The 27896-nt window shown below is 40.7% G+C and overlaps 1 pseudogene; it reads left to right on the top strand.

Annotated features, from left to right (window-relative positions):
• Positions 1 to 27896, top strand: part of LOC147708046 (uncharacterized) — a 105930-nt pseudogene that overhangs the window by 65400 nt on the left and 12634 nt on the right.

Genomic DNA, 27896 nt, shown 5'->3' with positions numbered 1-27896 from the left:
TCAAGGCACATAAGATGCAACCATAATACCAGCCTCTAGAGGGTGCTGCATTCCCAACTGTAGAACAAATGCTCCACCCTTGGGAGTGTTTTCAAAAATAATTGAAAATCCTGGAAAGTCATGGATTCCTCGACCCTGCAAATGTAGGGTAAGATTTCAAAGAATTAAAGGAAGGGGGGCTGTTATGCTCCTACAGCCCCCATGCACATTTCTAGTGTTGTCAGCGGTGCCCCTGTCCTCCTGGGGACATCACAAGAGCTGAATGGCATTATGGGGGTGTTCCAGCCAGGACCAGCTAATATTGTATTGGTGACTCTCCTGCTGTAATGGGGAAAGCCACAACATTTTTCTTTTCTCTTTTTCTTTAGTTTTAGGAGTCCCTGGACCCAATCGGGTCCCCAAACCTGCTGGCTTGATGATGGGAAGCTTGGGGAGCCCCTGGCTGCTCCAGCCAGCTCCCTGCACTGCTGGCATTCTCCTTCGGTTGAGGTCCAAAAGCCACCAGCGCTCTTTTTCCCTGCCCGCTCCATGCAGACACAGGCAAGGGAAGCGGGTAGAGGTAGCCTCCATTTTGCATCACCCTCCAGGGAGATGGGGACCCCTGGAGCAAAAGTCGAAATGGGGAAGAGTCCCATGCACGCCTGCTCTCTGAAATATATGATTGCATTGTACACACTCTCGATCTTTGCTAGTGGATCATGGGTCACCAACTTTTAAACCGCCATTGCTTTGGCCCCTGTTTGGTTGATTTGAATGTTCCTGGGTTCATTTTGCTACTGGTCGCAAGCTCTAGCCACCGGGAGCAGTTCCAGCAGAACTCCTCCAGGACTAAAATGTGGTTTAATCAGCAGGGAACTGGTTTCACTTGTTCCTTGTGCCAACTTTCCTCCTGGTCTTTTGTCTCTGTGCACAAAAGTCCAGATCTTTCTTCCAACTCGTCCTCAGGGGGCATAAGGGGACCAGCCTCACTGCCTTTGGAGAGATCCACTGGTCCTGGGTTGAACTGAGAGCATAGCCCTTAAGTCTTTTTAGGCATAGGGAGTTTCTCCTTCCAGCTGTCAATGGCTGTTGCAGGTCCCGGGTCCAGCAGTGAATAGCACAAACAGCACCAAATGCTCTTTCTCTCCATTGCAAGAGGTTTAAAACATGTGTGGAAGGTTCTAGAAGCCAGGCACCCCTAGCCAATCCTATAGTGCCACATCACCTCTGTCCCAACCCTCCTATACAACCTGCTGGGACAGTTCAAGATGGCATCATCTAGGAGTCACTGGTCACATCTGCTCTTGGGGTCTCAGCACCACGCCTCGGTGATATCAATTTCAGGGCCTTTCCTATCAAAACTTCAAAGAGGCTCTCCCCTCCTGTGTTGGCTCCATTTGTTTGAGTTTCCTCCTTTGTTCAGTGATGCTGGGTTGTCTCTAGCCCTAGTACAGTGTGACAGGTATTTAACAGATGTAAAGTTTTATCTCAACCCCTTCCTCCTCTGGAGCTAAGGAAGCACTGTAAATTGCTCTTTTTGTGTGGGTCAGCCTTTGTTTCCTCTTCTGGGGAGAAATGTACTTAACTAGGTCCGGCAGGGTGACAAAAGACCTGGGCTCTGATCCTGACCTGAGCCAGAGAGATATAACAATTCTGGATGTCTCTTAAAATTTACATGTATGGTCTTGGGGCCAGTGAATATGAACTGGGTGTGCCTTTTCCACCCCAGTCTCATTCCTCACGGGATTTTGTTGGCTTAGGGCAAGAGAGACTGCACACTGAGGCAGACTTCCTTCCTTGTATAGATTAAAGTGTCACTACAGACAAAACAGGAAATCACGATGACTTTACCTACTAATTTTATAAGGCTTATCCAATGTCAAGATCCAGCCCTGCAGAGTCTCCCTGTGCCAGGCTACCTGTGTGTAGTTCCCAGGCTGCGCACAATGGTAGTCTCACATGTGCAGCCCACACATATGTGCACATGTGTGTGAACATGTTCTCACATGTAACCAGTCAAGTGCCTCTTACCCTAACTGCGTCGCATTGGCCTTATCTTAAAAGGCAGACACTGGCAGTAAACACAAGCAGTCCGTTTGCCATGTGATTACCATGGGTTGTAGTGTAGTTCCTATATTCCCAATAGGCTCGGTGCATTGGAATAATATATTCAGCAGTGTAGACGTAGGACTGAGGTCGACTAGGTCTCTACAGACTATATTAGACTTAAGGTTTGCCAGCTAGCTCAGAGGTCACTAGAAACTTTCTCGAATAAAAGAGGAGGGGTTTAACCACCCTGGATAGACAAGAAGGGATTAGCTTCTGACAACCATAAAACATGACAACTTTGCTCCCTTAGAATAAGAGTGTATCTCTAGAGTCGTGTGAAAACAATAGACAGCTATTTCACTCAGTCAATCGTGCATACTTTAGTTTCACCAGAGTGCAGAGAAAAGAGAGACGGGCGTTTTCAATAAAAGGTGTAATTTATTGAGCAGTCTTCTTTCTCATGCAAGAGAAATGAATTGCCATAATTGCAATACTTAATGTAAAGTAAAGTGCGTACAGTAAAAGGAGTATTATGAAATAATACTGTAAAAGCATTGATATGGTTTCTTAGCCATAAGATACTTTAAAATGGATAAAATATATACATACATATATACATTGACTAACGTACTCAACTGGTGCTTCTAAATACGCCTCCCCCGGTGTACCTGACCTAAGCCTAATACGTGGGAAGGAGTAAGTAAGTAGCAGTTTAAGTTAAGTTGGTTTTGCCAAGAATCTGACTCAAGAATTCTCTTTAAGGGTTTAGTCAGCTCCGTACCTGGGCAATAGAATGCAGGAGGTCTGGAATCTCTCTTTCAGGACTCGATATCCCAGCAGCCCGCGAAGGTGGCTGAGTACACAGGAGCTGGATTTCTCGGCAGGAGAAAAGACATCGTCTCTCTCAGTGCGTCAAAAGGGAGGGGCAGCGTCCGTGGGCTCTCGCATCAGCTGGGCTCTCGGGCAAGTAGATAGCTGCTCGGCTCCAAAACCACCACCGTGTGTTTGCTTAAGGTAACGTTCGTATATTTATACCTGAAAGGTGCCGGGTTTGACGTAAGGTTGGACATAAGACGTCAATAAAGATGTCACTAAGAACTGGCCGTTCTTACAGTGCTCACAGGAGTTCTATGACAAATCAAAACAAAAGCCATGGGGATTTCCCAGGTTGGTGAAGGTTTGGTTTGTTTAGAGAACTCGTTGTGCTTTCTAGGAGTCCGGGAAAGTAGTCTTGCTTAATGTGACAGCATGGGCTACACTATGGATATGATTCTTATGCCATTATAGGGATATTATTGATTATAACCATACAAGGGCATAAAATAGAAATATCGATGTAGGTTTCTAGATAAAAACACAATAGGGTGAGACACATGTAGTGAGACTCACCTATAACAAAAAGTTCAAAACTGGGTGATCCAAAAAGCGAAACATCTGGGCATATTAAATGGGTAGAATCCATTTTGCAAATGTCTTTTTTTGCTTGCTGTGAATACAGACATGCATTCTACTATCAGACTAATATGTCAGAAATGTAAACAAATATTTGCAAAGCTAGTAGATCTAACTGCTAAATTTAAAGTGATTCATCATTGTTAAATATGCATTTGTGTCATTGTTTGGTGATTCGGTGAATTTGATAATGAGTCAATCGTTGGCTGGAAGTGAGAGTATGAATGGATCAATGAATAAAAGAGTTTTATATGTTAGGTAGGTCATAGATGAATAAATGGCGGAATAAGTAAGTATTTGGATGACTTTAGGCAAAGTAAACCAATCATACAGACAAAGGCCTTGGGCATCAGTAGTAATAGGCCTCATCTACGAGTCCCCTGGAGTGTATTGCAATCTTTATTGCAGCCAGTAAAATCTTCTATACCAGGGTTTGGAATTTACCAATTTCAGAAATAGCACCTATTCATAGTTTCCACAGGTACATTTCAGATGTTTTGACCCACTAAAATGTATTTGTGGTGCAGACATTCTTGCTCTAAGAATTACTGGGTGCGGTCAACTCCACCTCTCTTGGCATTCTGTGCAAAACAGATGTTTGGGCCATCATAATATAGGCTATATTAATATAAAATAGCAAATATTAATTATATTATGCCAGGGCAAGACTTACATCAGGGTTGGACATTGTTGTGACTTCATCGAAGATGGTCACAGAGTCAATTCAATTCAATTCATGAAACTTTATTCGGTACATACAAGATGGCCATAAAAGCACAACAACAAATGATAAAAACAGGTAAAACATGATTACAATCAAGAATTAAAAACATGATTCTTAAAATAACATACTTTTACGTGCCCTAATAGACTGATTTAAAAATGTAGCAGTAAAAAAACAGATATTGTCAGTTTCCAAATTGAATAACAGACTTATTGCCTGGTTCACTGTACATACACCATGTTTAACAAACAGGGGCTTCAAGTAAGCTATCATAAAATTCATATACAATTTGCAGATCAATAAAAAGTGCAAGGTGCTTTGTTTGGTGATGCCGTCACACTGGCACGGCCCTGTTGGATGTTTCTTAATACTCGGCTGGGCCACTAAATGATGTGCTACTCCAAACCTCAGTCTTGTTGGCACAAACTTGTGGGATGGTCTTGTCACCAAACTTAAATATCTGGGAAAACCTTCATTGATTTTATATTTATGGTCACTGAGTTGTTTCGAGGTTGCAGCCATATTAGATGAGGTTGAATCCAAAATGAGATGGATCTATTTTGACCTATGCATAGCTGTGTAATGCTCTTGCTGGCTGATGCAAAATGTGAAAGGAATTGCAAAAAAGCAATAGCTGAAGTGGGATGATCCATACAAGTAAGTGGCAGAAGTGTAATGAACATCAGCCCAACCTCTGAGTATCTGAGTGTAGTGGTGACATGAGTTGTAGCAGACAGCTAAAGCTATCAGACCTAACAAGCATTGGCAAATGTCTTGGCAATGGCAGAGCTCCGAGCTATTGGCGTTGTCAATGTAAAGGTTGCATAGGTTCTCCATCAAACATCACACATTCCTGTGCATTTCACTGTAGAAAAGCACATATGTGATCGCACTAACACAGCCTACTCGGGCGAGCCCGCTTTTGGCAGCAGGATAATCTCCAGGCCTTGCTATTATTGTGGTGATTGTCACCTACCGCTGTAGATAGTGATGTAAGGCCCAAGGGCACGCTGGGTTGATACTGCATGTCTCTTCGAGACCACGCATGCTCACCGTCTAGAGCCGAGATCTAAAAACTATAGAACTGACTAAGATACAATTGCATCACGGCATGGAGATTCCAGACAATGTTGCCAGAGCAGCGAAACACATGTCCTCGGTAGTTAACTGATCGAGGGATTTAGGAATCAGAGATTCATTTTAATAACAAGGGAAGGGCGGAGGCGCAATAATTTTTGTGGAACTGGGGTTTTCGATATTGGGTGAAGCAGTTACCCGTGCTGTATTCAAAATCAAACACCGCTAGGGTTCCCTCACTCCCCAAGAGGAGAGGTACTTTTTTGATGGCAAAAGTCTTGAGTTTCACGTGGAGAAGTCAATGGCAAAAACTGTAACCACTTTATGCTTCAGGTACAATGCCGGCCATCCCTCACAATTACTTTTTGTGCAAACCTCTTAGTTATATTTTGTTTACTTTATTCTGTGTCTTCGCAATAAAATGCTTCTGAAAAGAACAAGGTGATATTAAATTTATACAGTACAACTATGCACGGCGCACATATGTATTTAAGGCCAATCATGGTTACCAAGGAAGTGAAAAGTGTTAGTAAATGAATCGGATTCTACCAGAGTACCAGGATGTACCCAGTTTTCTCAGTTCACATCGCAGCTGGCAATTTGGTTAACTTCAGAAGGATCATATAACCCAATAATTAAAAAGCACGTACTTGGTTGGGAGGCAGAGTACCTAATTGCTATGTGTTAAATATTTACACCACTCTTGAAGAAAAACTTATGATCGAATATTTTGTCCTGCACATATACTCAAACGATATCAAAGTTCAGTGATTGGGACTTCATTGCCAGAGTGTGGGACAGGTGACAAGAGGGGCCATTTGAATAAAAGAAGAAACCAGGCGAAGATCAAATCCGTGTGTAGAGAAAACAGTACTGCTGAGAGGCACTGATACATTCGTTCTTGCCTTTATAACTTGTGTACCCCTTTAACAGCCATCCACCAAATAATGTAGGGCAAAGGATGTAACCTTAGGCATAGAACCGTTGACCTCGTAGCTGGGGAACCGGGTTCGACGCTCAACATCCTGTGATTCTGGGTAACTCACTCAATCTCCCCGTGCCTAACAAAAATGAATGCGTCCATCTGTAACATCTTGTAAAGTGCTCTGATATCCGATATCTTCAGGTCTTGATTTCGCTATATAAAACTCCCCCTCCCCCCCCACAACGACAGACTGCATGCCTGCAACCCACCTGCAAAATAACCAAAATAATAAACGCCAGAATTACCATTATCAAAAGGGATGGGAAACTTTTGCATTATCAAAGACTGGTGTCAGGAAGTTTAAAAGCATTTACATAGTTCCATCATAGGCACAAGATCCCACCCACACCACAACAGAGTAGGCATGTATGAATAAATACACAACCCAACTTTTGTTTGGAGAAAATATTGCTGCAGGTTTATTTCATACAAAAGTATGCAGGTGGGTTATCTTACGGGCGATCCAAGGGCAGGCAGCTGTACCAACTTATGCTACCCTGCCCGCCTGATGAGCCAAGCACTGTGGAAAACCCAATCAGCGCTACCCTTATAGGGGTGATCCCCTTACTGGATCACGTGACACATTGATCTTTTATTACTCACGCCGCTTTCAGTGCGGAGCGTAGCAAAGCAAGCACCCTTTTGTTCAGGCCCACAACAGCCCGAAGGACTAACGGGCGCCAACGCCATTGTTCCAGGACCCTACCATGAGGCTCCTGGGATTTGGCTATGGCACCCCTATTATGCTCTTGCAGAGGTATCCTTCTGTACCCAAGCTGCTTCCAGATCGCTCTTTAACTCTGCTTGCAACGACAAAGAAAACATTACAACGTCCTCTGCAGTTTGCCTGCCTGTCCCAAGCCGGGTACGCGGTAGGGTGGGAGACGGCGAGCCAGGCAACAAAGAGGACCTAAAATGGAGGGGGAGGCCTAAATACCCTCCCCCACTCCCCACGGAAAGCCGGAAATTACGTTTCTGGCACGCCCTGTGAGGGGACTCCTCCTGGAGACCCGCAGTAGTTAGTGGGGGTGGAGAAGTGCCCAAATGGATCTAAAAGTGCCGCCCTCTTAGGTGGCCCCCTGTGATGGCCATGGGCAGCCGCATTTACAGGAATAAAATCCATAGAAGTGTAACATTTCTGGAATGTTTTGAAAAGGCAGTGCACAATGGAGTTAGAAGAATGTGGTGCAGTAACCAATAGGTATTTCAAAAGCTTTGCAAAAAACTTGAGTATGTCAACGAATTATTTTCACAAAAATCACTAATTAAGATTACATGAACAATTACTTACTGGAGGAATGCCACAAACAGGTGCACACATAAATGTGTGTCCAGCCAGAATTTTTGAGCAGGTAACTGAGCGGCCGAAAACATGGAAACCACAACCCTTGCCCGTTGTATTTTTTATGTATTATACTTCTTTTGAAGGAACAGAATCTTTGGTATAAGTAATAACAAGACAGAGAATGCAAATGGGTATGGCTGAGTTAATCACTCACACCTGTCGTGGGACAGTTGCAGGGGTGCAGGGAGCAGGCAGCCAGTAGTGTCCTAAGCTCTGAAGTGAATGTATTTGCTGGGAGCAGGCAACTGCAGGTGTCATTAGACCTTAAGCAAATGAATCTGCAGGGACGCCTTTCACCAGGAGAGAGGGGCTGGAGGGGAGGGGGGGCAAGCAGCTTAAAACACAAGCGCTTGCTGAAAACAAACTAAACCATGAGAGAGGGGCTGGAGGGGATTAGGTGAGGATCGACTGAAAACACAACCACTTGCTGAAAAGAAACTAAACCAGGAGATAGGGTCTGAGGGATGGAGGGGACGAGGATTTGCTGTAAACACAAACGTTGCAAACTAAAAAAGAAGTCCCTTAACGCTATCTATAATGGGAAGAGTAGATGAATGTTTGCAATTGGCTGGTGTGCTCAGACGACGGGTAAAGACAGGAAGAGGCATGATGCATTCAGGCCTTTACAAATGAGGAGTAAGATTAGGGGAGTGATGATGGAGCCAGCAAATCAGAAGCTTTTGGGCGGGCTGAAGTCCATGAAGTAGATACAGCGTGTCTCAATTTGACACAGCACACGCGCACCGTCTGGAGTTGATACCTAAAAAGGATAATAAATGAGCTAATGCTTCTGTAGTTTTCTTGGTTCTTCAAAAGAGTGTTGACAACAGGAAACTGCATGCTTTGAATGACTTTGATCCCCTCTGCTTGTTGTTTAATTCGCAGTACTTTTCTTCTTTAAAAACTCCCCTGAGCTCTCTAGTACTAGACAGTTTCTCTACAGACAGAACACTAGTATCTACCTCTTAGCCACAAAGTTAAATGTCTGATGATTTGTTGTTATTTTTGGGACAGTGGGATTAAGGATGCAGAGAGTTGGCCAGGGCTCTTGTGCAAAGAGATCATATTTGAATATAATTATCGGTTTTCTTGTTTTAATAGTGACATCAGTATGTATGTATGCATGTATGTATGTATTGGTATTCTTTTATAGCGCGTGTCTGTCACCCAACGGGTATCCTGGCGCTTTGACTGAAAAGATCCTGCTGCGCACCCTACTGAATTAGGAACTAAGAAGAAACAGTCCTAGGAAAGAGATGTGTCTTTAAATTTTTCTTGAAAGAGACAAGGTCATTCATACTTCTCAATCCTAGCGGAAGAGTGTTCCATAGTCTGGCTGCCGTGAAGCTGAAAGATCGGCCGCCCAGCCGTGATCTCAAAACTTTAGGCACCACAGCAAGGTAAGCGGACGCCGAACGAAGGGATCTGGACGGAGTATACCAATGAAACATGTTCTGAAGTGGTACTGGGCCTTGTCCGTGAAGGGCCCTGAATACAATACATAAAGATTTAAAATCGATCCGTTGAAGGATCGGTAACCAGTGAAGGTCTCTTAATGCCTGGGATGAGGAGTCGTAACGGCGGCGAGCAAGCGCTAGTTTGGCTGCAAGATTTTGCACCCGTTGCAGTTTTCCTACCAAGGTGGCTGGTGCTCCAAGAAATAGAGCATTGCAGTAGTCCAGGCGGCTTACGATGATGCTCCTCACCACCTCTGGCCTACTGTCCATGGGAAGCATCAGGAGGACCTTTCTCAACATGCGAAGCAATCCCATGCAGGTACTCACTGTTTTATTGACAGCTGCATCCAGTTGGAGATTGGACCCAAACATCACTCCCAAGTTGCGGACCGAGGTGGAAGACGCAGTCGTACTTTGGAAGGAAGGTGGCCAGAAATCCGGCGGAAGAGGTCTAGGGACGCGGTCAGTGGTGCAGTGTAAGACTTCTGTCTTAGAGCTGTTAAACTGCAGCGAGTTCTGAATCAGCCAGTCCGCAGTTGCGAGCATGCAGCGGTGGAAGGTGTCAAGTGTCACTGCTTCCTTGCCCTCAAGAGAGAAGACAAGTTGAGTGTCGTCTGCGTAGTTCGTCACCGCTATGCCAAAAGATCTGATCAGCGCAACTAGGGGCCGCAGGTACAGGTTGAAGAGGATAGGGCTGATGGCTGACCCTTGTGGAACACCTTGCGCCACTCTTCTGATGTTGGATTTGAACGGTGGCAGTGCCACTACCTGGTGGCGGTTTCCAAGGTAAGATGTCAGCCACTGTAGGGCAAGGCCAGTTACCCCTACTTCCTCAAGTCTGTTAATCAGAATTGCGTGACTGACAGTGTCGAACGCGGCCGACATATCGAGCAGCACTAAGAAGGCTGCTCTTCCATGGTCGGCTCGCGTCCTGAGGTCGTCAAGTACAGTCACCAGCGCTGATTCCGTCCCGTGGGCCGGTCTAAACCCGAATTGGACCTCGTCCAAACAGGACCCAATCTCCAGGTATTTAGACTGATGTTTTTTGACCCACGTTTCCAGAATCTTTATTGGAAACGGGAGCAGGGAGATGGGACGATAATTTGCAGGATTTGCCGGGTCCAAGGTGGGCTTTTTAAGTAAAGGGGAAACCACGGCAAGTTTCCAGCAGTCTGGTACCCGTGCTGAGACCAGGGACTGATCGCAGATGGCAAACAATGGAGGGAAGAGTTCATCCCGGAAGATCTTCCAATGTTTATGCGGTAGTGGGTCTAAAGGTGATCCCGACGACACACTGTTGGCCAGGGAACAGAATTCCTCAAAAGTTGGGGAAGGAATACAGTCCAACTTGGCAATGCTGGAGGTGGAGTCTGTAGTAGATCTGGAATGCGTTTCCGTGCGACTCTGAGGATTACCGCCAGATGTTACGCCTAGATTATTCAAAATGGCTGCGATTTTATCCTCAAAAGCCTGTGCCAATGAGTCGCACAGAGACTGAGATGCGGTGATGGTATTAATCGCACTAGCAGGGCATGACAGATCCTTCACGATCTTGAATAAGGTCTGTGATTTGTTAACTGCCGCCCGCAGGGATTCTTCCAAAAACCTGGCCTTCGCACATTTGATCTGTGCTTTATAGATGGACAGGGCCTGTTTATAAAGGTCCCGATCTGAGTCCAGATATTTCTTTCTCCATGTGCGCTCAGCCCGCTTGCATTGGAGTTTAAGTTGAAACAACTCCTCGGAAAACCATGGCATCGCCGGTGTGGACCTGTTTCTTATTTTCATCAGTGAAACAGTAAATACAATTTTACTGGCTTTTTTGGGTGTTAGCTGATTTATAATTTGTAGTTGAGACAGTACCGAGATGTCCTTTTCCTGCTCTATACAGAGTAAAGAATATGGCTCCAACCTAGCTTGACACCCACCGTCGAAGAGGAAGTTACTGCCCACCCTGTCTCATATGTGGGATCCAAGCGTGGTCAAGGCTACCACAAAAGGCCCATGGCCATTTAGAACTCTCTGATGGTAGCCATCAGAACTACTGCCAAATTGCCCATTCTTTTTGTTACCTGTTCTCTCAAGGTCAATCGCCTCAACTAAGTAAGCTCAACAGGGATGGTTACCCTTAATGGCGTTGCCTGCGTTTTTCAGCTGTAGCGCAGTGGTCATAGTCCAACTAATTCATAAAAATACAAAACCTTTGTCTCTTGAGAGCCCTGTATGTATCTCTCCTCTCTCTCTCTCTCTCTCTCTCTCTAGCCTTAAATCTCTGTTCCGAATGTTCACTTGCAACTTTTCTCTCTTTCACTATAACTCTCTAGCACAACCCAGAGCACCCCTTCACCTCTCTCACCTCAAATCAAATGTGTAATATACAAAGAAGCAAGATAGCAGTTGTAAACGTTCTGAGAGAGTGACAGGATGAAGAGTTACTCAGCTAAAGGCATGTTTTAAACTCATTCTGGGAACGTGTTCCTAAAGAGTTCATTGTTATGGAGTTTCTAAAGTTTTAGCGTAGCTGATCAAGGTATGCAAGTTCTCTTCCAAGGTTAAATATAGGACCTCAAAGACTAAACATACAATCAAGAGCAATGGGTAAGCTCTGCCTCTCTTCAGGATACATTCATATTTGTTTTGCAACTGCAGATATATATAAGACAGCAAAACAGTGACAAAAATGGAAGTAATTCCTACAGCCTGAAATTATGGTATGGGATATCCTCTGCACCCAACACACCATTACAAATTCTCAGAGTGAACGTGTTTGAGCATCAGAACACATTGTTTTTATCAAAGAGGCAGGATTTAGTAACACTAAATGTGATTTGACATTAATTGGTCAATATAGATGGTGGGTCCAGAGGATATAAAGTCCAGAAAATCAACAGGACAGAATATCATCCAACGATTATGAGGGACAATATATCGGAAGATAACTATCCATATATTTTCTATACCTAACTCAACATCTATGTACCTTGATGATTTATATATACCTTCAAGGTATATCGATGTGGAGTTAAGAATAGTAAATCCTTACCTCTCGCTGTGAACATTCCTTTCAATATTTTGTACCTCGATATTATTGTGATAATATTCTGGACCAGTGATATTCGGGATTTGACAGTCCCAGCGACAATATTATGGATTACTAGGCCTGTTGTACAGATTTACCCCTTTGATATCAAGTTTAATCCCTTCTTCTTTTTATGTCAGTACACTCTTTAATTTTTGAATAGCATTCATGTCTTTGCTCTTAAGATATATTTTATGTCCAAATATGACCTGCCCTTATATGAAGTGACCTCAGAATGTGGGCTGGTAGCCATTATAATGCAGATGCATCACAGTGGCTCTCTTGGAACTCGTCGTATCCATCAATGCGGACCCTTGACTTGTTTTCTTCACCAAAAGGCTGCATGTGTCTAAACAAGGATCAGTGTAAATTCTCACTGTGTGGTCATTTTTTTATTTGATTTGTTCTGCTACCCAGTAACAAACTCTGATTGACTTTAACCAAGGGTTATTCTGTAATTACTCAATACCCTTTAGCCAAGTAAAGATAAAGCAAAGTTAATACTCAGATTAATACTCTAGGAAAAGGTTATCGATTTAGAAAAGCCCCATTATTGTGCCTGTTCCCTCCTATCTTAATTATGAGCCATGCTTATTTTTCTCTTAGACCATATCTTCTATTAGTTGACACCGTCTAGTTCCAGTGCTCTGGCCTAACGTTCTTTTAAGGAAGTGGGACAAAACTAATTTTCATATGTCTACAATAGCTGGAACATTGTAAAATTTGCAAGGTGGCCACATTAATGTAAAATTTAAATGGGGCTGGTTTCAGGAAGAAGTTTCCTTATTTAAAAAGACACTCCAGAATGTTGGTCAGCTGACCCTTGCAGGCCACCATTCCTGTGAGTGTGACCAATCGGAGTGAGTCGCAAAATGTGACCTACCTATTGAATATTAAGTAGGTTGAACTGTGAAGCACGCTGATTGTGTAGTTTGTGAACTGACCTAATAGTGCATAGGTCGGTTCACAGAATGAGTCTCTGGTCCTAAAAAGTAGACCTGTAAATTGGGTCCACTTTTTGGACCCGAAAATATGGGTATACACCTGTTACAACGCATTCGTTACTCCGCACTACCATTACAACACGACTTTTACAACGCATACCATTACAACGCATTGCGCTGGGACGCGCTCTAGGATAGGGAATAAGTATAATTTACTATCCAACACCTTCCCTAGGGTCCACGGGGACTGGAGTTAGAATAGTAAATTATACTTACCACTATCCAGCACCTCAAAGCGCTATGTGTTGTAATGGTATGCGTTGTAATGGTCGCGTTGTAATGGTAGGTAGTTGTAACGGTATGCGTTGTAACATGGTACATCCAAAATATGTATATCTGGCCCCTTAGTCCCTATTAGCTTAAGCCCAGGATAAAAGGCACTAGATTCTGGATGGAGGCATTTTACTGCAATGAAGCACTTGGAGTAGACATTGGTAACTGATATTGTATCCTGCTGAAACATGCAGCAAACTTTATACCTTGTTGTAGGTCTGGGTGGTGATGACTGATTGGAAGAACGCAAACAGGTTTGTTTTTTAATTGTTCTGACTCCAGTCCTAAATGCTTTGTCCCACAATTTCCTGCACTAACCCCATTGAATTCAAAATTGGTGTTCTTCTTATGTTGGATTCATCCACAGACAATAGTTCAGGTACCACATAAAACAGAGCTGAGCTGCACTTTTATCTATGGAGAGCCTTGTATTAGGGTTGTCTTGTTACCAAGTGCCTGGTTAAAATCAATACCTGTGTTGAGAAGAAACAACTCTTAAAGAGATTATTTTGTTCTTCTTGTCAAATCTGAGACCTAGACATGGCAGAGAATATGGATTTGACAGATCATCCCTCCGGGCAGATTTGGTGAATACAAGTCCTGATTTCTTTGTGCATTTTTGGAGTATTTGCATTTTTGAACCAAAAGGTATTTGTTAGCTACCCATGCCTTTTCCAAACATGATTTTTGGAATATATGTCTTATTGTTCCCTTAATCTGTGGGATACAATAAATCCATGGTGTTGCTGGAAGGGTTCACCAAATTCTCCCTTGAAGATATTGAACTTATTTTTTGTCTGGGGCAATATCATCTTTCTCATGTCTACATTTTGATATGAAGCTTGACCAACCACAGTACATTATAAAAATCCCAGGTACATATGTTAACGTGATTAGCATCTACTTCACTTTCTTTCAAAAAATCGCTGTTGGGGGAGGGCAAAAGAGGTGAAATCATTCTGGCCAGTTACAGGTTCTCTTATGAGATTTTTGCATGTTTTTCAAACCAATTCTATTAGTTCTCAATACATTGGGAAACTATATAAGGATCATTATCTGCCATTGTGCACCGTTCCACACTTTTGGGGTCATTATTGCATCAAGCTAGGCACAATCACTTGATTTTCACCATAATGTCTCTCAATTGAAATTTATCATCTTGGAAACTGCGACCCAAAAAGAAGGATTAGACATAAGTAAATATTTATTAAGAAGAGAGAACTTTTGGATTTACAAAATGAACTTGATAAAGCCCCATGGGCTAAATGATCGGATTGAATTCTCGTGTTACTTATGAATGAACTGATGTAACATGTATTGATGCATAGCAATATCTAATGTTTTTGTCCCTTATACCAATGATAATGTTAATGTTTTTGTCCCTTATACCGATGAATATTCTTTTAGTCCATTGATTGCAGGCATTTAGTTTCCGCTTATTTTAATATTTTATATATTTTGATTGATTTATAGCACAGAAAAGAGCCTATGGTTATCGTTTATTTACGATATCATGGAATACACTTCCGTCGAAACCTGAGAGAGTCTGTGTTCTATTTTTATTATTAGCTACGTCGAACGTGGACGACCAATCAGGGCGTTCCACATTACGATGTACACATGAAAACACGAGCGTGTAGCTCGCGAGGTAACAGAAACCGTACGCATTCAGAGAGGGAAAGGACAGAAGAGACTCGTACGTCTCATGTGTAAGTGTTCCTTTTGAAAGTCGAAAATCTGGAGTGGATAGAGATTTCTAAGAGTTTCAGAAAGACGCTTTGACTAATGTCTGATGCGCTGGTTATATTTTTTGTTTGCAGTTATGCCACTATCAACATACCCATTATACCTAGGAATCTGGCATGTAAGTTCTTAATTTTTCGTTATCATTTTCTTGATATGTAACAATGCCAAACACATCGGTAACGGGCTGAATCTTGTGCCATATGAAGATTATTGGTCATTACTTGTTAACCATGATACAAACGAAAGTATATAAATGATGATAATGTTTACTAGTCACTCTTGAGATTATAAAAGAACTTTATTTGTCTTCTTCCTCAGTAATGTTCCCCGAAGAAGGGCACTATGCCCGAAATGCATAGGAGAAATTAACACCAGATATATATGAATGGATAAAATTATGTGAAATGAACATAAAAACCTTTGAGCATAATCGATGAAATAAAAAACTTAATTGAATCAAATTGGATTAACATTTTTTGTGGAGTCCTTGGGAAAAACACCCAGGTACAAGAAGGTGTGCGCTAAGGGATGGGACCAACTGCTAGCTGGAACCACATGCTTAATTAACTTCATGAAACACCCTGGACACGAGGCGTTACCTCAGTAGCACCCGTAAATTAAATAAAATTAGCATTCTCGCCGTAAAGACAAGGTTGTGCACAAATCAAACACTATATGCAATATCATCTTTCTCATGCCTACATTTTTATATGAAGCTTGACCAACCCCAGTACATTATAAAAATCCCAGGTACATATGTTAACGTGATTAGCATCTACTTCACTTTCTTTCAAAAAATCGCTGTTGGGGGAGGGCAAGAGAGGTGAAATCATTCTGCCCAGTTACAGGTTCTCTTATGAGATTTTTGCATGTTTTTCAAACCAATTCTATTAGTTCTCAATACATTGGGAAACTATATAAGGATCATTATCTGCCATTGTGCACCGTTCCACACTTTTGGGGTCATTATTGCATCAAGCTAGGCACAATCACTTCATTTTCCTTTAGGATAAACCTCGTACCAGTGAAGAGTTACATTGTATGCAGTTTGTTCCATAACAAAAAGAAGAATTGTATAACTAGGAGGGACAGTAGAGCCACTGCCTCACATATGAACTTACATTATGGCTCTATTGCGTTATCCAATCTATCCGAGTAATAGAGACTGGGCGTTAGCCCATAGAGCATTGTGCTATATGATCTGCCACAGCAGTGTACAGGTCTTTTTGATATTCTTAGGTCACCTTCTCCATCTTGTTTCATGGTGATCTGTCATCATTACTAACAGTTGTCATTAATAGTGCTGTAATACATGGAATTCTGTATCTTTGTATGAATGGCAGTCTCTAATTTGTTTATAATCAGCAACTTGTGATACACCCCATTGCCTATTATAAAGAAAAGATGTAAGAACTCAACTATTATAAGTTATAACAGCCACATTTTTATGTCGCAATGCCTGCTGCCAGCGCCAGTGAAAGGCATGTCAGGTCACAGACTGAAGCAGCTGTTAAAAGCAACAAAAACCTAACGTTGCTTTTCTTTCTTCTACTCAATTTTAATAGCTTACAATGCCTAGCAGAGAGAATATGTTTATTTTTTGCACTCCTTAGAGAATGCTAGAATCTTTCTGCATGTTTATACACTTTCCGAGCTACTACAGCTTTTGTTTTTAAATATTTACCTGTATTGAACTGTTTTTAATATCTGTTTGCAACAAATATCTAGTAGGTTTTAGATGTATTTAATTTTGCCCTAGAGGTTATAGTTTTATACTTCATGTTTGAGAACATGTTTGCTCTTGCATATGAAAGAGCTACACACCAACCCTTCCAGGGGTTTATGGGAAAGGTGATGATATGACCCTGTATTATATGGGATAAAGTACCCCCTGACGGACATGATAAAGATATTGCAAGTCATCTCGGAGTTCCATAACCATATTAAGGAACTCCTCTGCAGTGGAGTACTTTATCCCTTATATATCTTCCCATACTAGAACAACCTCCTTAAGCCGTTCTGAATGGAGGACTTTCCGAACTACACCAACGCAATGTGCCAGCCTTCCAATGAATTGTCTTCCAGGTCTGCCTGTGTTCCCCTCTGTATTACACTCACAGAAATTGCAGTTTGTCCTGGTGTATTAGAACTCAAGAAAGTCCTTCTAATATGCATGATAGCATGATAGGTGGCAGGCCTCCAGAGATACACAAGGAAGTGGACAGGCAGGTGGAGATGACGGACGGAGAGATAGAAACATACAGGACACTTTTTGAGCTTTCAATGTCTATATATTTCCTCTCACTATTTCCACTTTAGTTTTATATACGTTTATTTCATATTTTAAATAATTTCTCATTACTTCACTCGTTAATTTGATAGCTGGTAGCTAGTATGAGAGCCTGTGCAGTGAAAACATTTCAATAAATGAAAAGATGTCTATATTGACTTAGAAATGGAACAGATGATAGAACATTTTGAACATTTTTTACTTTATAAATGTTATAATCTGCATATGATTCTTGTAAACAATTTTGTCATTGTGCATTACTTATAAATAAGGAATGCTATAAACATCCTCATTTAACATCTGCCTTATTTTCCTGAGATATATTTTTGGTTCTCCCACGTTTGTGAAAAACAACAATGACATTACTCATTATCAATCTCATTCAACTACAAAAAACAATACTGGTAGGAAAGTAAAAATCATATTATATGTGAATGTCATTAAGAAACACCGCAGGAAAACAATCTAGGAGGTCATAAAAATCATGCAACAATCTGTTGTGGGGACTGGTTTGAATGGCAGTACATTTTTTCACCATTCAAGCAGTGTTTCAAACTCATAAAGGAGGGAAATAAACAATAAACATAAAATTGGCAATTATTAAAGTTCATCTAAACATACCCAATTTGCTAAAGTTATTTTTCCTCTCTGAAATTGTAAATCAAAAGAACATCACGCAATGCAACACACTGTCAATATGTGCACTGCTCTGATGGAAAACTGCGTTACTACGGAGATGAGCTCTGAGGGACACATCATTAGTAACTCAGTAACAGTGGCATTGTCATTTTGCACCCAGGATGCAAAATTATCATTGGATTAATTGTAATGCTATAAAGGTGTCCAATCTAAAGGTGAATAGCATCAGACAGCCCAAATTTCCTAATGTTATTCCTGAATTTGTAGAAGAGAAATTGCTCTATATTTGTCCATGAGAATTTGCCTTAGGTAATACATATTGCACATTTGTACATGGTACTAGTTCATTTGGGTGGAAACTGCTGCTTCTGTCCAAATAGGTGTTAAGAGGTAACGTGTACTTTGGATTAGTTTGTGTTTCACAATAAGACACACCCAAACCAATAAAACGCATTTACACAACTTAAGCTTTCGAAGCTTCTCTCCCCCAAAATCCAAAAACAAAAACTTAAGTAGTATTGACAAAGCCAATGCCTTTGTTCTTTGTACAGGGCATACACATGTGCACACAGGCAGGGCTGAACTGAGACCACAAATCAGCCATGGCAATTTTATCGGACTGGCCCGGTGGGGGTACCAAGGGGTGGGCAAGGGCGTAAGTGTGAAACACTGTTGCTTAACTAAACTGGCCCCCAGCACTGCTGCTTTCATTACTGTGGGCCAATATTGCAGCACTGCTGCAAAACTGGCCCTCAGTAAATAAAAGTAGCCTCCACCGCTCCAAAACCGCCGCCTGAGAAACACCTGATGGCCGCTGTGGGTAGTCCGGCCCTGTACACATGTATTCAACACGAACAGTCCGATTAACACAAATTGTGCACACATGACAGAGCAACCGACATACACCCATAAACAGAAACCATTCGATTTTCTGCGGGCTATGCATACGGTCCAACAGTTATTATATTCTGTTTTCTGCTTTTCTAGCGCTTTATGTTGCTCTCATGTCACCTCAAAGTGCTAGAAGGGGGTAACAGGAGAAAGAAAGGGAAGTATGAAGAAAAAACTGTAGGAAAAGGTAGTAACGAAGGAGCAAGGGAGGAAAGGTGAGGAAAATCAACAAAAGAGAGGAAACAGAATAGAACATGATGAAACGTTAGGAATCATAGTATATGCCAAGGTAAGCCACTTAGTGCCAAGAACCTATGTGCATAGACCAGCACAACACGGCCTTCTACCCAGAGAACAACCATCAAGGAACCAATACCATCACAAATACACGCAAACAGCACACATTCAAGCACAGACAGAGGAGCAGACCAACAAACAGAGGGTCATCGGTTGTTGGTCAACCTAAAGTAAGCTTCAAGCACACTTAATATTTACCCCCTTTGCTCATAAGATTAAACATATACACAGCACAATTAACTACCTTCACTCTTTTCACACTAACATATGATACAGCTTTTTACTCTGGTTAACTTACAACATTTATGATTCATGCTCCATTTTGTCCGTGAGGCTGTATTATACCATGTGAATAGACGCATATTTTCATGCCTCCCTAGAATAGCAATTGACTGTGTTTCATAGAACTCTGCCACAGCCAGTCCCAAGCCCAGCTATGAAAGGAAGAGGGCTATGCGTGGTGCTAGCTACCCCACCATGTAAAAAAAATCCTAGCTACAGAAATGTCAACCAAAAGACATCCCAGCCTTGGAAAGAGAGTAATCTCCTTCATGAATAGGTATGGTGCCCTGTGGTTAAAGTCAGAGATCCCTGGAAGTCACAAAGCTGATCCACCTATTTTCGACCAAGACTATCACAGTCAGGATATGGAATGTGATGACAGACAAGAAAGCCTCAGTGGCAGTGGAGATGAAAAAATACAACCTTGCTCTGCTTGGCATCAGAAAGACCAGATGGACACAGTCCAGACAGAAAGGACTGGCTCCACGAGGAATGCTGCTGCCTTATTCTAGACACGAAGAAGAGAACACACCACACACTCAGGGAGTCACACTGATGCTAACGCCAGAGACCAACAGAGCTCTGATTGGATATGAAGCCCACAGTCCCAGAGCTATCACAACAACCTACTGCACAAAGAAAAAGAGGATCAACATGAATGTTATCCAGTGCTATGCATCTACAAATGACAGCAAAGAAGAGGAAAAAGAACAGTTTTGCAACAGACTCCAGTTAATCCTGGAGAAATACCTTGAGAGCGTCATCACCATACTGATGGGGAACCTAATGCAATGATTGGCAGCAACAACATTGGGTATGAAGAAGTCATGTGCAACCCTCGCCTTGACAACATGAATGAGAATGGTGAAAGGCTTGCAGATCTCTGTGCCCTGAACAGACTGGTGATAGGCGGTAGTATAGTCCCTCACAAAAGAATACACAAGGCAACGTGAGTGTCACCAGCCAATTCAACAGGAATCACATTGAGCATGGATGCATTGCCAAGATGTTCCAGAAGCCCTGGAAGTTGTGAGAGTGATGAGAGGAGTGGACGTGGCATTAGACTATCACCTTATGGTGGCCAGGCTATCGCTAAAGCTGAAGAAAGCATGCATGGAACCAACAAGCCAATGCCAGCGATATAACACCCCCCTCAAAGATTCAAAGAAATGGAGTGAATACTCAGTCACCATCAGTTTCAAGTCCTGCAAGAGCTCAAGAACGACAGAGATCCAGGAGACAAGTCAAAGGGAGAAGATCAAAGAAACAGTGACATCAACCTGCCAGGAGGTACTGGTTTCAAGAGACAACAGCATAAAGAATGGATCTCCACTGAGACTCTCTGTAAAATTCCAGAGTGAAAGGAAAAGAAAGATGCAGTTGATACCAGCCAAACAAGAGCAAAAAAACCTGAAAGCTCAAGGCGAAAAAATTAAAACCAACAAGTAAGCAAAGAGAAGCTTCAGAGCTGACAAGTGAAGATTCACCAAACGTCCTGTCACAGAAACCCAGGATGCAGCAAACCATAGAAACTTGAAAGAACTCTATGACATAGCAAGAACATTCTCTGACAGATACAGCAAGCCAGAAAGACCTGTTAGCAACAAAGCTGGGAAGACAATCATGGGTAAGAAGGCCAACAACCAACATGGGTGGCGCACTTTGAAGAGCTGTGTTGCATTGGTGAGTACAGTAATAGTAAAGTATGATGTGATAAATGGGTTTGGAATGTTAATGAGGATATTTATGGAGAGTGGTAAAATGTTCATATCATTATGATTATGCTTCTAGAGAAGATACTTTTGTTGTAATTGCCTGCTTCTGTCTTGTGGGCCTGTTTGATACAGTAGAGAGGAGGGTGTGCTGTGCCTGTGGGTGCATGCTAATGAGACGTGGTGTCCTGTGCACACGGCGGTGATGGAGCTGATTTTATCTGCAGGCATTGCTTTATTATTGTGCTTCAGACAGACTGCATTTAAATTGCCACGCACCTTTTGGGGCAAGTGAAAACACATGGCACATAAGACAGGAAATGAGGCCTATTCAGTCTGAAATTCTTTTGGTGAATTAACATGTGTTTTTGCAGTGTAGAGAAAAGTGGCTTTTTTTAGCTTTGAAGATTAATAGAGTGTGTTTCTCTTTTCCCAGCTCATCCTTGTAATCCAAAGTCACTATTCCTGTCTTAAAAGACTTTGGCTTGTTGCATATTTTGATAAACATGTTCAGTTTAAAACACCTCTTTATATTATGTGTGTGAATTAACAAATGCACCAAACACTACACATGGGGCTAAACGCTTTTTTGCATGAAATGCTATCTAAAACATTAAAGCATGTTACTGTGTGCGCTGTATTAATTGTGTGCGCTGTATTAACTGTGTGTGCTTTTAAAATTTACACTAAATGCATAATAATGCTATGTTGCACATTGCACATTTATTTTGCATGTTGTCACAAACAATAGAAAAAGCTGCTTTAAACTAATAGCTTGGCTAGGTAAACATTTATAAGGGGTATTAGTATGGGGGAGGGAAACATAATGGGCTGATTTATTTGAAATTAATACTCTATTTTGTTTGCTTTGTTTTGGGGCCTAAGAGAACATGGCTGCCTGTGAATCCATCAAGGCTATGACTTGCATTAAAGAGAAGAGAGCATGCGCAGACTGTGCCAGCTTTCCTTAAACAATGAAGGAGTCAAGGCCACTTTGAACATTCTTGTGATTGTGCCAATGTACCAGTTAGCTAAAGTAGCCTTCTAGCCTGTGCTGTGACAGGAAGGAAGAGGAAAGGAAAGAAACATTTTTCTTAGCAAATGTTGCAAACTTATAAAATGTATTTACTCATTTATGCTTCTTTTGTTAAAACTGGTATGCTCTAGAATTTTCAATGAGTCAGGATAGTGAGACCTCATGCCATCGTGGCTGACCAATCAAGTACAAGTTTTTTCTGAAGATGCAACATTTTGTGTAGTCTGCCAAGAATTAGAGTATAAATAATGACCTCTCTGGAGGCGTGGTTGGCTTTTTAGCTCAGCTGGCTTTTTGCTCATTTTGGCTTTTGGGCTCATTAGGCTTAGGCTCTGTTTCATTCATATGGGTTAGGTACGAGATCGTCACGAGTGCAGCCTTGGGAGGGAATTTGCGTCCGAGGAGAGTCGGGGGGAGGTTTCTTGCTTCCACGTCATATTTTTGGCACGGCAGGCCACACTCCTTTGAGGTCTGTGAAGGACAGAGATGCAGAAAGCAGCAACAGATAGAAAGGCTTTTTTTAGAATCAGATGCTAAACTTTAAGTTTATGCTTTGACTAATTAATTAGGTCTGAAAAGATTTATTTGTCTAATGCATTTATTTCTCTTTATGGGAGATTTTTGAAAACTATTTAATTAATGATTAGCCTTGCAAGATTCTTTTTCTTAGAAACTCTTTAAGAGTTTTGAATGACATTTTGCCCCACATTGTCTTTTCCACATGTGATGCTTATATGCAGACTGTAATATGTTCTGTATTAATGCTATATTTCCTGTTTTCCAAATTCTGTAACCTGATTGATATTTTACTAATGAATTAAGGGTCAGAGAAAAACTTAACTTTTGACTCGAAAATAAAACCCTTAAAAATACTCAACAACTCTCTTTATTGGCTTAAATAATAATTGCATTTTTGACTGTTCATGTTTATTTAAAGTCTGCCTGAAGGTAATACATGGTGTCAAGGGCCCAACACCTTTTTCAGTGGTAAATAGAGGTAGCATGAGGGTTTTTCCTTGAGAAATTACCAGAAGAAATTTACCGCTTCATCAGCGGCATCCTCACCGGAGAGTGTGACTACACGTGCACTCAAACGAATGTGACATCACCGCTTTACAAAGAAAAAAAACACTAGACCACTCATCAGTGAATACTAGTGCGTCTATGTTCACCACGCTACAGAAATAAAGCATTTGAATTGTGTCTCAGTGAATATGAGCACATCTGTGTTCACCATGCAACCAAAATAAATAATTTAAATACGTTGATGCCAATTTGTCAAGTTTTTTTTTTTGGTATATGTAATATTTAAATACTAGATTCCTAACCCACAATTCTTGGTAGTGAACAATACCAGTTATAACAGAGTGAATTCACAAAGCTATTTTTTTGTACTAAAAAGCACAGTTTATCACAAACTATAATACAGCTGAGAATTAAAGTATTTCAAATATATTTCATGTTCAACAAGTTTTTTTTGCTTCTCTTAGCTCATCTTACCATTAATCAACAGGGCTAATTCAAGCATTTTTAATCAACCTGCATTGTTTTTAAAATCTTCAGGAAAACATATGACAAAATAGAACTGACACAGGTCATTTGAAAATCATTTCATAGCCATTGATGGTACAAAAAATTGATTCTGAAAGAAAGAAAGAGTTGATGTTTAGCTTGTTGGGAAATGCAAGTCAAGACGTTTTTGATAACCTACTGGAGGCTGAACCGTCTTTTGGACAATTTGCCCCATTGAATGAATATGAAGAGTTGGCCTGGGAGTGAAATTCCGCTCCGCTCGTAGAATTTTTCCCACTCTGCGTTAAGTTGGCAAGCGCAAGCATGGAAATTCTTACTCCAGACCACCCCCTGCAAGATTTGAGGAAGCTGCCGTGTGGGCAGAACATCTACTAAACCAGCAAAAACAAGCTGCGCCCTCCTGGGCTGTACATGGTTCCGTTCACACTGAGTTTCCAGCGCAGGACAGACACCCGATGCTAAAAATCAGCACGAATGGCGCAACGAACTGCACTCCCCCACTAGCAGAACTCTGCGTAGTGCGGTGGAATCTTTATGTCCATACAGACTCTGCCCAGGCATAATGAAGAGCAGTAAAAAGAATGGAAAGGCAATTTACGGAAGCACCAAGTGTCATGGTTGAAAGACATGCAATTTTTTTATATGAGAAAAACATGAACATGAGAGCACTGAAGAATACAGTGCAAGTTTGCGCATACTTGCTGCCTCATGTGAATTTAGAGACATGATGTATACATATCTAAGAGATCAATTTGCGTTTCAATGTTTCTAAAAAAAATACAGGAGCGACTTTTGACATGCAGCAACCCAACATTAAATGAGGTCATAGACATAGCTAAGGGAATTGAAAGATCCTTACTATCTACAAAAATATTATATTCTGAACATGCACAAAAGCACACAGTAAATGAAAGGAAGAGGGCCTTAAAAAGTGGGGATCTTCCTTTGCTGCTAATGGAAAAAAGCACATTCAGTAGCTCTAACTTTTAATCTGTTACAGGTGTGGATCAAAAACACATTTATAGAACCATTAAGGATGTCCTGCATTGGGAAAGAAATGTATGAAAAGCCCAAAAATAATTCATTTTGGGGTGGTTTGCCGAAATGCACAGTTATCCAGTAAGATAAAAGTGACAATTGTATGAAGAGATGTTTTTCTAACATTGTACTTAAAGTTGATTTTAAACGAGCTAGATTCAAAGGACCATTAGGTATGGTTCACGGTTGTGTTGCAGGGATTCTGCACACATATAGAACTATGCACAGGAAAACAAAACCTCAGTAAATAGGGGTATACCAACCTACCAGACACTCTTTCGCTCACTCACTCGTACTTGTCCACAATGCGAGTAATCTGAGAAGCGGCATAGTTTAAAATGTTTATTCCAACTAACGTGCTCCATGGTGCAGTACGGATCACTGACAGAATATCGAGGAGCCAAATATCGACTTGCCAAAATATCGTGGAAAAAATATAGCATGCCAGAATATCGAATTTCTATCTTCAAACAGGTAAGTACAAAAATATCGACTCCAAAATACCGTTGTAAAAAATATAGACAGTCAAAATATCGATTTTTTTAAATGTCATAAAAGTAATTTAAAATTAATATAATAATACATACATATATATATATATATACATTTTATTAACAAAACATATACAATATTTTCAATGTAGGATAGCGAGAGGGTTAAATTTACTATTACCACTCCAGAGAGTGCAACAGTAGAGAAAGCATTGGATAGCTTAGAGGTAAAAATTACTATTCCCACTCCAGAGAGTGCAACAGTAGGGAAAGCATTGGATAGCGTAGGGGTAAAAATTACTATTCCCACTCCAGAGAGTGCAACAGTAGGGAAAGCATTGGATAGCGTAGAGGTAAAAATGACTATTCCAACTCCAGTGAGTGCAACAGTAGGGAAAGCATGGGATAGCATAGGGGTAAAAATTACTATTCTCACTCCAGAGAGTGCAACAGTAGGGAAAGCGTTGGATAGCGTAGGCATAAAATTTGCTATTCCCACTCTAGTGAGAGCAACAGTAGGGAAAGCATTGGATAGCGGGAGGGTAAAAATTACTATTCCAACTCCAGAGAGTGCAACAGTAGGGAAAGCATTGGATAGCGTAGAGGTAAAAATTACTATTCCAACTCCAGAGAGTGCAACAGTAGGGAAAGCGTTGGATAGCGTAGGGGTAAAAATTACTATTCCCACTCCAGAGAGTGCAACAGTAGGGAAAGCGTTGGATAGCGTAGGGGTACAAATTACTATTCCCACTCCAGTGAGTGCAACAGTAGGGAAAGTGTTGGATAGCGGGAGGGTAAAAATTACTATTCCCACTCCAATGAGTGCAACAGTAGGGAAAGCATTGGATAGCGGGAGAGTAAAAATTACCATTACCACTCCAGAGAGTGCAACAGTAGGGAAAGCCTTGGATAGGGTAGGGGTAAAAATTACTATTCCCACTCCAGAGAGTGCAGCAGTAGGGAAAGTGTTGGATGGCGTAGGGGTAAAAATTACTATTCCCACTCCAGTGAGTGCAACAGTAGGGAAAGCGTTGGATAGCCGGAGGGTAAAAATTACTATTCCCACTCCAGAGAGTGCAACAGTAGGGAAAGCGTTAGATAGCGTAGAGGTACAAATTACTATTCCCACTCCAGATAGTGCAACAGTAGGGAAAGCATTGGATAGCGTAGGAGTAAAAAATACTATTCCCACTCCAGTGAGTGCAGCAGTAGGGAAAGTATATACTTCATATATGAATTAAATTCAATGAAATATTAATACCAATTACAAATAATATAAAATAAATAACAATTTTATATAATATATTAATTAATCAATTAAAAATACAAATGAAATTTAATTATTAAAAAAAATTACCTACTAATACAAATTATTTACCAATTAACACTAAATTAATAACAATTAATAAAAAATTCAATATTACTACAAAAATAAGCAATAAATAAATTAAAAAATTTAATTATTTATAATTCAATTACTTCCCACACTATTCCCCTATAAACGAACAACCCACTACTGAAAAGAAATTAATAAAATTAACATAATTATCAATTAATCAATTAATTAAAACTATTGACCAATTATATTTTAATTAATTACCAATTAATAATTAATTAACAATTAATTCAAAATAAATACCAATAAATAAATTAACATATTTAATTAATTATATTTAAATTGCTTCCCACCCTATTCCCCTATAAACCCACAACCTGCTGCAGAAAATACATTAATTTAATTAACATAATTATCAATTAATCAATAATTAAAATTAATTACCAATTATATTTTAATTAATTACCAATTAATAATTAATTACCAATTAATTCAACATAAATACCAATAAATAAATCAACATATTTAATTAATTATATTTAAATTACTTCCCATCCTATTCCCCTATAAACCCACAACCCGCTACAGAATTATATTACGCAAAAATAAATACAATTAAATTAATTAATTAAAATGAATTATAAAATAAATATACACTTTTCACGCATATAGTAACATAAAAAACACTTTAAAAAATTCATATTAACTTACTTACCTCAAATTCGATATTTTTGTTGTCTATATTCTGTCCATTCGATATTTTGTCCATTCTATATTTTGGGTTCGATATTAATGCTATTCTATTCGATATTTTGCTATTCTATTCGATATTTTTGTAGTCTATATTCTGTCCATTCGATATTGTGTCCATTCTATATTTTTAACTCAATATTTTGGCCAATCGATATTTTTTATTTGATATTATGACTGTATACCGTACAGTACATGAGCCAATACTAACAGCAAAATGCATAAACACAATATAGTCAGCATTGTTACAATACCATAGAATACAAAAAGGGATATCATGTTATAAAAAACAGTGGAAAAGGACTAAACGATCTAACCACCCTCCCCATGGTAAGAGTTAGTTTATTATAAAAAAGAAGACCTCTGGGCTTCTTCAGCGGACCCCATGCCTCAAGGCATAGAGGTTCACATCTCAGGACAAGCGCAGCTCT

Source organism: Lissotriton vulgaris, chromosome 6, assembly GCF_964263255.1.
Source record: "Lissotriton vulgaris chromosome 6, aLisVul1.2, whole genome shotgun sequence".
Lineage (NCBI taxonomy): Eukaryota > Metazoa > Chordata > Amphibia > Caudata > Salamandridae > Lissotriton > Lissotriton vulgaris.
The sequence above is the reverse complement of the archived record's forward strand: the minus strand, read 5'-3'. Positions and strand labels throughout refer to the sequence as shown.